This window comes from Tachypleus tridentatus, chromosome 1, assembly GCF_004210375.1.
Source record: "Tachypleus tridentatus isolate NWPU-2018 chromosome 1, ASM421037v1, whole genome shotgun sequence".
Taxonomy (NCBI): domain Eukaryota; kingdom Metazoa; phylum Arthropoda; class Merostomata; order Xiphosura; family Limulidae; genus Tachypleus; species Tachypleus tridentatus.
Genome location: NC_134825.1, coordinates 67,914,790 through 67,927,214, shown reverse-complemented (window position 1 = coordinate 67,927,214; position 12,425 = coordinate 67,914,790). Strand labels below are relative to the sequence as shown.

The 12,425-nt window shown below is 29.4% G+C and overlaps 1 pseudogene across 1 annotated transcript; it reads right to left on the bottom strand.

Moving 5' to 3' along the window:
- Nucleotides 1–5,425: 5,425 nt before the first annotated feature.
- Nucleotides 5,426–11,369, bottom strand: LOC143232495 (peroxiredoxin-5, mitochondrial-like; annotated as a pseudogene). Its single transcript, XR_013017563.1, has 4 exons — nt 11,304–11,369; nt 9,913–10,046; nt 9,353–9,621; nt 5,426–7,113 (listed from the first exon to the last, which is right to left on the bottom strand). The product of XR_013017563.1 is annotated as a peroxiredoxin-5, mitochondrial-like (transcript).
- Nucleotides 11,370–12,425: the final 1,056 nt, after the last annotated feature.

The window sequence follows — 12,425 nt, the reverse complement described above, 5'->3', positions numbered from 1 at the left end:
AAGATATTTTGTAATCTGTTTAAATCTAACATTTCTTACTTAACAGAAAACATCAGAATTACGCATGTAACTAGCTCTGCGCTATTACGACCAGTCATTCTCATTCAATAAAATCATAATCTTAAGACATCATCTGCTTTACCATTGGAGCACCCAGCTCTTTACAGTCCCATGGAATTTGAATAGATTCAGAATAATTTTGTAAATTAAAGTAGCTGATTACATCATGTCAGTTACTGGGGTTTTTAACCAGATAGTATACAGGGGGGAATAGGAATCTTGTTGATCAAAACCCTGGAAGCATCCAATAAATATTAATGGGTCAGAAAATTTTATTTGTGCAGTTAATTCTGAGGACACATTTACTTAGATTATTTCTTTTAAACCATTACTAGTTTACTAGTACATTCAAATGGTTTAGAAGTTGATCAGAAACTGTAATAAAATGTTTTTTCTTTAAGGAAAAAGGTAAAGTTTACCATTTTTTCTGTAAAAGAAAGAGGTAAAATATAAGCAGTAGAAATATAAATATTTATTAATTGTTTCACAATAAAATAACTTGTTTTAAATGAATTTGTAAGCTAACATTCATGTGCTTCAACACTTTTTGTGCTTGATATGTGTAATGTATTTTATAAATAAATATATATATATATACTCACCCTAGCTTTGAACTAGAAATCTGTCACATACTAAATGAGTGTCCTCTCATCTGAAATAAATGGTTAACCCACCAAATCCTGCTGGTAAATATCTTCATAACAACCCAAATTACTGTGTTGCTCTTTTTACAAATAATTACCATTCTTTGAGTTGTCAGTGATAGACTTCTGCTAACTGTATATTGAAGAGATACAAAACAAAATACAGTGATTTTAGAATGAAGTGGATAAAACAGATCTATGTTTTTTGTAACATATGGGAGGGCAGTATCAAAACAGTATATTTCTGATCTTAAATATTCTTTGTGTTCTGTACATATAGAAGACATGGCTGGAACTCCACCTGGCGAGTATTGTCAAGAAATTCCTCAGAGGAATCCATATGACAAGTCAGCAGGACCTCCAATTCTTCCTCCTCATCTTCTTCAAGTGATCCTAAACAAAGATATTTCACTTTCGGTTTGTTCTCTTTTATTACTTTTTTTAAGTGTAATTCAAGAAAACATTATCCATGTGGAAATTGCTTAATTTCATAAATTTTTACTAGTTGTATCTCTTGTACATTACTACAACTTATGCTTTCTTTATCTTGAAGTTTTCAAGGCATTAATTCTTGTACTAACTGGTGTAATAAATATTTTCTTCAAAGCTTTTCTTAAACTTTGGATTTCATTAATTTTAACTTGATTTTAGTGTGCAGTGGAAATTCATTGTTGAGCTAATTGATAGGCATTTTCTTGCCTACCTTCTGGATCATTGTGTATATTTGGATAGTTAATATTTGAATGTTAACACAGGCATTAAGAACACTAAATGCTTTTTAAAGAATTATTTTGAATATATGTGCAGTTTTGTTTATTTAGGATAACTTTGGATCTTAACTCAAAGTTGCATTGAACAGTTTAGTTTACCTAAATGTGTATGTAGGTTGATATCAGATCAATTTTAACAACTCAACTGAACTTGTTAGCAGCACCTATCAGTTGCTTAACTCAAATGTATTTTAATCATAAATATTCTTTGGATGGAATAGTAATTCCACAATAAATCCAGCATCAGTTAATTTCTAATTTGTTTCATTTTGAATAACTGTGACTGATGTGCTTACTAGTTTAGTCATATCTATTTTGTTATCCTTTCTGTCAGTGTGAACCAACTCTGCTTCCTGAACCCAACCATGTTATGTTAAACCATCTGTATGCTCTCTCCATCAAGGTGAAAATCGTTATTTTTTTTTTTTTTTTTATCATTATACTAACTTAAGTTGTTTAATGTATTAAATCTCTCGGAGTGCATTTAGCTGGTTATATGAATGCTACAGAATGTTTTTCTTGGGTAAATGTATGTTGTTTATGAAACCACTCTTTAAATTAATTTCAAGGTGAATAGGTGATTTTATTTGAAGGCTTTAAGATATATACACTGGACAGCTTGAAACCTACCTCCTTGTTGGATTAATGATTGTCCTACTAGTCCAGTAATTCCTCACTTCTGGGGGAATGTCTCAGAATAGCCTTGTAATAAATGGTCACTAAAATTTTAAAGTGGATAAAAGAGGTAATAAAATGCTGATAATACTGGGGAGGTGCAAGAAAAAAATGATTATACTTGAAGAAGGGAACAACAGGTTGGGAATCACTGAACAAAACACTCATCAAAGCATATTTCCAACCACTTTAAAAGGCTTCCCTAAGTAGAATAAATAATTGTTCCAAAAGTTATGGTGTGCTCATTTATTTTCTTTATTAACAACAACAAAAAAATTAATGTAGAGTTAAAGAGAGAATTTTCATTGTGACAGAGTAATGTCAGTTTAAACTTTAAGTTTCTGTTATTTTCAGTGAGTGATCAATAGTTTTTGTTTATTGTGTCAAATTTAATGGGAAAATTAGTAATTTTTTTATTAATAAATAGTGCGTAATATAAACTATCTGAACATGGACAGAAAAAATACATAATTAATCATAGATCTTTAAGTTTTTCCTGTTCTTATTTCTTCCCAGTATTAAAGGTTGTAGTACATTTCCTGTTTTACTTGTGATTATTCTCTCATTAATAACACAGAAAGAAATGTCTATAGGAAATGAAAACAAATAAAACTAAAAAAAATTCTCAAACACAATATTATAATTTAACATAAAAGTAAAATATATAAGAAACAAGAAGACAACCTTTTCTAACTTTCCCTAATATATTTAAAAGCATCAGGAAGCAAACACATCTTGATGTTCTAAAGAAAGCACTGTTTTAGTTGTTAAATATCTGTTAATTTTGACAGGATGGAGTAATGGTTCTCAGTGCTACACACAGGTATCGGAAGAAGTATGTTACCACCTTGTTGTACAAACCTATCTGAAGACTGAAGTTGGTAGTAGTCATTCATGTTGTACTTGCATGTATTCATGTATGAGAAATTAACATAGGATTCATGTTTAACATTTTCATGTGGATATTATTAGTTATCAAGAGATACAGAAAAATATACAAGATCATGTGAAGTTTTGCTTGGCACAGTGTTTGGGGTTGATCTAATTAATCCACACTACAGATTTTATTAAATTTGGACTAAGAATAATACAGTTAAATTTTCTTTGGCTGTCATATAAATTTTAGTTTCTTGATTCAACTTATCCTTTGTGTATGTATTTTTACTGGTAATTCATAATTTGTTATTTCTACATATTTTGTTTTCAAACAAAGTTCATAGTATTACTTTGTCAGAACTTTTTTTCAGTGATATATAAATGAACAGCTTGCTGTTTAGAAATTACAGTTTTTCTAATACAAGTAACTTGACATTCCTCTTGGGTATAAGATTTTTGTTTCTGAAGATTGAGTTTAACTTTTTAAATATAACATTCAGTGTTGAATAACGAAATAAATTTGTAAGTCAAATGAAAGTTTTATTACTACACAAATATCTACTGATAAAAGTATATATGAAACACTTATTTAACTTGTTTAATTTTCATATAAATGTTAAAATAATTTAGTATCATTTATTCTAGCTTTTGAGTCATTATTTTAGTATATAAACAACCCTTTTAAACTTCTGCTTAAAACCAACTTGCTGAAGCCTTGTTTATCATGTTGCCTCTTTCTGTAGTTTCCTTGTCAACTATGTTTACTTGGCTTTTATCTAATTTGACTTAATATAATATATACATTTCATTTGTAAACTCCATTTTGGATTCCAAGTGGTTTTTCTTCAACAGATGATTCTCACATTTGGACAATTTTTTAATAGGCTCATATTTATAACAGTGTGCTAGAATGTCATAATACACTAAATGGGTGTATTTATTTACAGTTACTGAACTTCAAGTTCCATCATATGTTTAGACTCAGGTGTAAACATTTTTAATGATCTAGGACTACGAATATTTAGACATTATTCCTTATTGTTCTTCTTGCTCCTCTTGTCTATCCCTTTATACTTTAATATTGTCAAGTGACCTTTGTGCATTTGTTAATGAATGTCCATATAGGTTAGATGATTTTAAACCTGATACTGAAAAGCTGAGCCAAGCTGACCTTATGAATTACAACAGAACCAGAGAAATTGAAAGTGATGATTGAGTTGTGTTCATACTCCAGATTTCTGGATTTCATGATTTGATTAGATTATTATGTATTCAAATAGCAGTCATTTTAGTTTTGAAGACTTTTTTAGTATAAAGACAAATACATATTTTCAATATATAGTAATTGAGTAATTTTATAGATTGTTTTGTATTCAGAATTGTAGAATGTGTGATTTCATACATTGGTAAAATCAGTATTCTATTCATATGGTTTCATACATTAATACTATATGTAATCAAGTTGAGGTAATCATGCAGTTCTTTAACCATTGTCCATAACAATTTTATCAATATTTTATATTCCCATCAAAATATGCAAATCAAGACGTTCATAGTAATTACTTCTTTTATCCTATACAATATAACAAATGAGGCTACACAGATATTTTAAAACTAGGGAAGGTTTTAAAAAATGATAAATGATGGTATAAAGGAGTTTTAAACTTATAAAACCTCTTCTTCCATGAAATAATTTGTTGCACAGAGCAAGAGTGTCTAGTAAATATATGTAACATTTAATTGTATTTGGATATTTAACATTGTTAATAAATATAACATATAAACAACTGTCACACTTTAGACAAAGTGTATGTTCTTCTATACAGAAGCTTGTGAATCTTGTAATAGATACCTTTTATTAAATATTGAGCTGGAAACATTCATAACTGGCATTTGCATCATTTCAAAAAAAAGTAAAAGTAATGACAAAAACTTCTGTTAGGTTTAAAATATATAGAACATTTAGTTGTCTAATAGGTTGTGTGTATTCAAATTTTATCAGGTCTCTTATTATAAATAATTGTAGTATTATGAACTGAATGTATTAAGATGTGATCATAAATTTAAATAGACTATATTAACAACTGTTAATAGTTTTACCAGTGGTGTCTCACCTCTGAAAACCAGTTTAGCATGGTGGAGAAAATATTTTAGTACAATAAGACTTCTAATTCACCAAATAATGGTATTTTACTGACTTGCAGTTCAAATTAATTTGAAAGTAGTGATGGTTTCATGTATCAATACAGTGGAACCCCTCTGAAACAGCCACCTTTGGGACTGAGACTAACTGGCCTCATTAGAGGGTTCTACTGTACATAATTAGGATTATGTAAACAAAAAAGGGACTGTGATTGAATGACCACCGCTTTCAAGGGGTGACTGAATCTGAGGGTGGCTGCTTAGAGGGGTTCCACTGTAGTTTCACAACTGGGGAGATAACCCAAGTTCAGTTAATCAACAGTTCAAGATATTAGGTTTAAATTATAGATGTATAATAAGAGAGAATATAGTAGAAATTATTTTATCTTCTTCCTGATGTTTACTAGGTTAACTTACTGTTACCCACTTGCCTGTCTTCATTAGGTTTATTCTGAGCTATTTATCTTCATTGTTATCTATGCTGTTTGAAACTATTCAACTAATTTGATTGGCTTATTCAGTTACTTGTGTGCCTGTATCATGTCTCTTCTTTTGTATGCATTTAGAATTATAACTCCTTTACAGTTTGGGAAATATATATAAAATATGGAAAGTAAATAATTTTCTCTTAATTTTTTGGGGCTAATAATTAACTACATATAATTTATATTCTAGTTATTTGTAAATATTCATCATTAAAACAGTTTCAGTAAGCTTGACTAGAGTTTTGATATATAATCTGTTTAGATTATATAAAAAAATGCATTAGTAATAATGTTAATTGTGTCAGGTGACCATTAAGTACAAGTTTCATCTCAAAAGATAATTGTTAATAATTGAAATTTTCTGAACACATTATACAAGTAGTAATGTTATAGGAAATATAACAGTGGTGACTTTTATTAAGGTTAACAGTTATATTTTTAATCTGTTTGTATCAAACCTTTGATATGTAAATTGATGGAAATATGCAAGAAAATGACAATGTAGCATTTATTAAAATTGAGTGCTAGTAGATACAAGAATTTCTGCCTTGCTTTGTTACAGAATAACTACTATACTTAAGTGTTTTGTTTTTTTAAGTTAGCTACAAAATTTCATGTAAAATTGTGTCGGTGCTCAGGTTGAAATAGGTCATTCTATAACCTATTGATTAGAATGTTTTCTTTTGTTCTTCAGTTAATAATGAAAATGTTTAGAAATACTGATAGTCATGTAGCTTAACTTAATAGCTACTCCTTATCAGATCCTCTCTTTAAATTTATATGCATAAGCATTACTTTATCAGTAAATAAAAAAAAATAAGTTACCGAGATCATTTGTAATTTTCTCAGTGTAACAAATTTTTACATTATTTTAAATGTTCTCTATAGGAGATGCATATCTAATGTTCCACTAAATAATGCATAATAAAGAGAAAAATATCTCATCAGTGTTATAAATTTTTACATTCTTCCCTTACATGTACAAACAAACCTTATGGAAAAGAAATTTTCTTTATTAATCAAATTTTAAAAAAAGATTAAAAGTGAAGGATTGGATTCATTTTTTAAAGGGAAAAACTAAATATTGAATATTTTTATTTGTAAATATACTACAACAAAAATGTATTTAAGTATATTTTTTTGTCAGACTAATCAGTAATCTTTTAAAACATACTGATATTTATAAACAGAAACGTTATTACAAAGAGAAAAATTAACACTAGATTTACCAAAACTTGGAGTACAATATTACAAGATATATTTATGACCATGTTTCATCTATTAGAGTTGATTTATAATGTCATCTGCCAGGGAACATGTCAGTCCAGTACCATCAGGTTCTACATTCAGATGTTTGACAATACCATTTTCAATGACCATAGAATATCCTTTTAAGAAAAAAAAGTTATATTTGTATCGAAAATAAGGTATTGAAAATAACTTTTTTTGTGTCACTTTGATCTAGGAGTACATTAATAAAGCTTTATTAGAAGTTAACATTAAAGAATTGATATGGCATATTTTCAGTAGAACAACTTACATGCCATTCGTTTCTACATTAATTTGTAAAGTAATAAACTCTTAAATAAATTTAATGACAAAAGTGTTGTTAAAACTGTAGTGTATAATGTGATTAGAAATTAGTTATGTTACATTTTTCTGAATGTGTAGAGTATAGTGGAAGGATGAAGTAGCAATTTGTTCATAACTTTACTGCCAAAGTCCTTTCTGCTCTAGACAAATGTTTTTCATCCAAAAAGAACTACTAGTCTTAATGAAATTGCAATGGTAAAACATTTTTCTAACTTTAATTGAAAAGGGGTGAGTGGGGTTGGTTATTCATTTGTACAAACAGTCAAGTTATTCAAGTTATATTAATCACAAAGATTGAAAGACTGATTTTAGTATTACGATAGACCATGATTAAAAAAAAAGTTCAAAATACAAAAGAATGATTATAATAAGATAGTGTAATTAACCACCATGTTTAATTATATCAAAATGCAGTTTCATATCAAATAACTGATTAACTTCCACTAGTTATAACAGTAGTAAGAACTGTCACAATTACCTTTTAGAACGAATATTCCCCAATGGACCACTTAAATCCACTTCCATTTCAACAGCCTACATTAAGGGTAAAAAATAACAAAAATTAAACTATGCTTTGAGTTATACAGATTCAGCTCACTGATTTTATATTACACTGAAGCTTTAGCTGTTTCAGGAAATTAAATATCATTAGGCCCAAATACATTTTCAAGATACTTCAAAAATAAAATGAAAAACAAAGTTGAATTCAAACCAGAGATCTATTTCAGATTCACGAATTTTAGAACCAGCTTAGCACAATTTTAGTTATTTAATTTCTTTATATCAAAAAGTAATGAAGTATTTAAAATACAAAGATTTTAGGACAAATATAAGGAATGTTTTTTTTATTCATCTTAAAAATAGTTAATATTGTATAACTGTTTAACAAAGTTTTCAGAAATTAGGACAGATTAACAGTATTAACTCTGTGTTTCATATATTGGACATTTACATTTTAACTATTTTATCCATTTACAAGTTATGGCTTTTATATATTAATCTTAACGGTGAACAAAGATGTGATTTACAGTGTTGGACATTATTCCAAAATACCCTAAAGAAAAGTATTTGAACTAAGTTTTAAAATTTGATATTTAAAACTTCCACACATAAATTATAGTTTAGCTTTAAAATAAATCATTTGCATATTTCCAAGTGTATAATTCATTCAATAAAATTGAGGCTTCTGCTAGTACACTGTTCCAATAAGTGTTTTCTCTTCTTACCTTAGTAAATTCTGCAGCTGGGTCAGCTAGCATAATTTAACCTGAGGAGAAAAAGAAAATGAAACCACTTTAGAAAACTGTGACATGTTTTATTACTATTAACATCCAACTTGTTAGAGCAGAACAATTTAATCAATATGATGGATTAATCCTAGCAGAGATTTACATCTATTTATTGTCCTGTAAACTAACTGATTAATCAGAATTACAGTTAAATAAATGATCACAAAAATAAAAACTAATCAAAATTAAGGCTTCCAATTATTATTGTTTCAACTATTCAAGTAATTGAAACGTCACTGACATTGTTAAACAAAGTTACATAACAAGCCACTTGTGCCCTGCCTCATTTTAGGCAGTTTATTTATTTATTTATTTATTTATTTTTACTCAAATTTGTTTAAATATTTCAGTTTGAGGATATCGGGTTTGATCCATAACACCAAGGAACGTGCCTATTTCTTTTTTTTTATGGCAATCCTACTAAAGCCATATGCCACTGTCTGGCAGTACCCACTGACAATTCTTTCTTGAATGTCAATCAGAAGAAAGGCAATTGACTGAGATCACCTGCCACCAACTTTCTGCATTCACCATGGTGCTAATATATTACCGAGTATCACTGATAACTCATCTCTACAAACCTGTGGCAACATTAGTTTTGTTTGGTGCATCAATAGTACAAGTTAGATTAAAAACTGAGAAGACCACAACACACCACATATGGTTTCTTTAGATCAATTTCAACATAATGTACCTTCAAATAAATGAGCAATAAATGCACAGACTAAGAATGATACACATGTTCATAACTTTTAGGATATAAAAACATAACCACAGAGAACAAAAAATAAAACAAAAAATTTCCAGACTAGGTTCTAATTTATAAGTGATTGACCAATGAGTTTGTCATTTATTGTAAATATAAATAAAGTGTATGTGGAATAAAGTGCACAACGTCTTTGTTGGGCAAATAATTTTTTAAAATACAAGACTGATTTCTTTTGCACTGAAAAATGTAAAAATGCAGTTACTTTGTTGTCAGTTTGATGGTTTTTACCCCATGCCTCCATGACAAATGGATCATTGACTGATACACAGGCAACAACTTGAGCTTTTCAAACTTTTCAACATAATCTGGAAGATGAGTCTGAAAAAAAATCAACATACTAAGGACTTTTACTTATAAAAAGAACTTTGGTTTAGCTTTAATATACTAATGGCAAAATTATGTTTTCTTAATTGTCTAAATAAATGTAACAAACTAGCAATGGAAACATTTTAGTTATGAAAAGGTTAACTTGTATACTTGATGTTTGATAGATAACTTTAAAATGACACAATAGCAACTCACTTTGTAAATTTAACATTGATTACTGTTAAGTGAAAAATGCTATAAAACAAAATTACTAACTACTCCATAAAGAATTAAAGAGTTGACCTTAGAACATCCTGGTGTGAAAGCACCTGGTACAGCAAACAACACTCCTTTTTTTCAGCAAAAAGTTCTGCTATGTTGACTTTGTTGTCAGGGGTGTTTTCACATAAGCAGATGCTTTGTAATTTATCCCCCACCTTTTGATAACAATGTTTAGATTCAGATGTTATGAGCTTCTATGGACCATTAAGGTTGTTTATATTGTTTGATTTTAAATTACCCAAAAAGTTAACATGCATTATTTTTTATGGAATGTTATTACCAGTAGGCTTTATATACTCAAATTTGACAGTGAAAATACAAATTGTGTATTTATAGAAGTATAACAAATGTAGTCACAACCATATTTGCATGGAACAAGTTAGAAAAAAATGTAGTCAAAACACACTAAAACAAAGGAGTATGACAAGATGGGGAACTTGTTTATAGATATATTGATATTTTTCTTGTAATTGTGTTAGCAGGGAATGGCAACTTGTCCATTTACTTGGCTTACTTTCTCATTTTAGCACAGTAGACATGGTAGCTTGCAGGTATATTATAAAATGCTGATTTAGCACCACTTGCTTGATGATTTATGCAAACGAGGTTAGGCCTGGCATGGCCAAGCGCAAAGGCGTCGCGACTCGTAATCGAGGGTCAGCGCGCGCGCGTCCAAACATGCTCGCCCTCCCAGCCGTGGGGATGTATAATGTGACGGTCAATCCCACTATTCGTTGGTAAAAGAGTAGCCCAAGAGTTGGCGGTGGGTGGTGATGACTAGCTGCCTTCCCTCTAGTCTTACACTGCTAAATTAGGGACGGCTAGCACAGATAGCCCTCGAGTAGCTTTGTGCGAAATTCCAAAAACAAACAAACAAAGCAAACGAGTCATGTGATAGTATTTGACCGGGATCTTTTAGGTTTGATCATTTGTATAAGACATTAGGTGTAAAACTTAGTATTGTTTGGCCTAAATGTGATCAGAAGGACAAGTATATGATTTTCTAATAAATTTATTATTGCAACCACAAATGGCAGTAACCAATAAAAGTTTTAACACTGCATGAGAAGTGGAATGTGTTTGTGGACAAGTCCATGGCCATTTACTAAAATTATTGTATAACTCTCATGCAGTCAACTCTCGTCATTGGATATGTCTCACTTTAGATTTTCACATAATTATTGAAGTTCCAAGTAAAAATAAATACTGTTTAAGTAGTTTTAAAAATTATACTTGCATTAATGAAGGTATATTCATTGTAGATTCATAATAACAAAACTACTCTACAATGTGTTTACTTCAAACTTTATAAAGTTTTTTAAAAAAAAAGTATGTATATATATATATACATTGTTTATTTATGATACAGCTTCTTCTGATACAAGTTTTTATTTTAATAAAAGCCTACAAACCTGATTGATAAAACTAAATTTGTAGGTCATGTAAATATATTCTTGCCAATGAATGATGGCAGACATTTGCAGTTCATTCACATTCTTTAATGCAAGTAAGGAACATTAGTCACAAACAGTTACCAAACACATAATAAAAAAGAAACTGATGATTTGTTAGAACAATCCTGAGATATCATTGAATAAGTCTCAAACAGGAAGAAGCATTACAAAAGTTCAACTCATTTTGAGTTGTGAACCACCTACAACAGTGTCTGCCATTAAGTTACATAGCTTTTTAAAACAATGGTACTCTATCTACAGTTTTAAATCTATGTAGCAGTTAGGAAGCATTTATGTAGACCTCTTTGTTAGGTTTGAAAAAAAATAATCAACTAATATTAAAATATTAATTACATCAAACTCTCCCAAAAACTAGTGGCTTTCTTCTGTACTCCATACAATTCCGTTTATTTGCTCCTTCCAAACATAATAAACACCATTTTGTATTTGGGAAATCTCAGCTAGTAAAGGTTTGTTGCTTGTTAGTAATGTTTGTGGAATCGTAACGTCTATGAAAGTATGTAACTTCATCTTTCTCTTATTATTACTACTACTTAATTTGTTTAAACAACCAATACTACTTGAAAGTTTTCTTAAGAAGCAGAAGGTATAGCACATCACTTCTTTTTTTCATGATCTAATCTTGTAATTCAGGTTCTTAAAACACTTACCTCCTAAATAATAAAAATCCTTACACTGAGAATGAACGAATCTATTATATACTCTACGTAATTGTATATTCTAGTAACATAAGATCAAGGACAAATGCCAAGCCAAACAGCTGAGAGTTATAGTAGATTTATGACAAGCACGTATTAAAGAGAACTACTTCTAATTAAGATGTGCATAACAAACAGTATCCTAGTCCTTGCATTCTTTTATGCAGTGGTCAAAAACAACAAAAATTTAGACTTGGTATTAGATAATATATTCGTGAGTACGCTATATTAACTGCAACATTGCCTGTCACTCACAGATTTTAAACGTGCGTTCTCTTATTTCATTGTTTCCAGAATATAGCAGAAAGAAACTGAAGGACTTTATTCTACTAAACCCCCGAATAATATTGCAAACTTCATC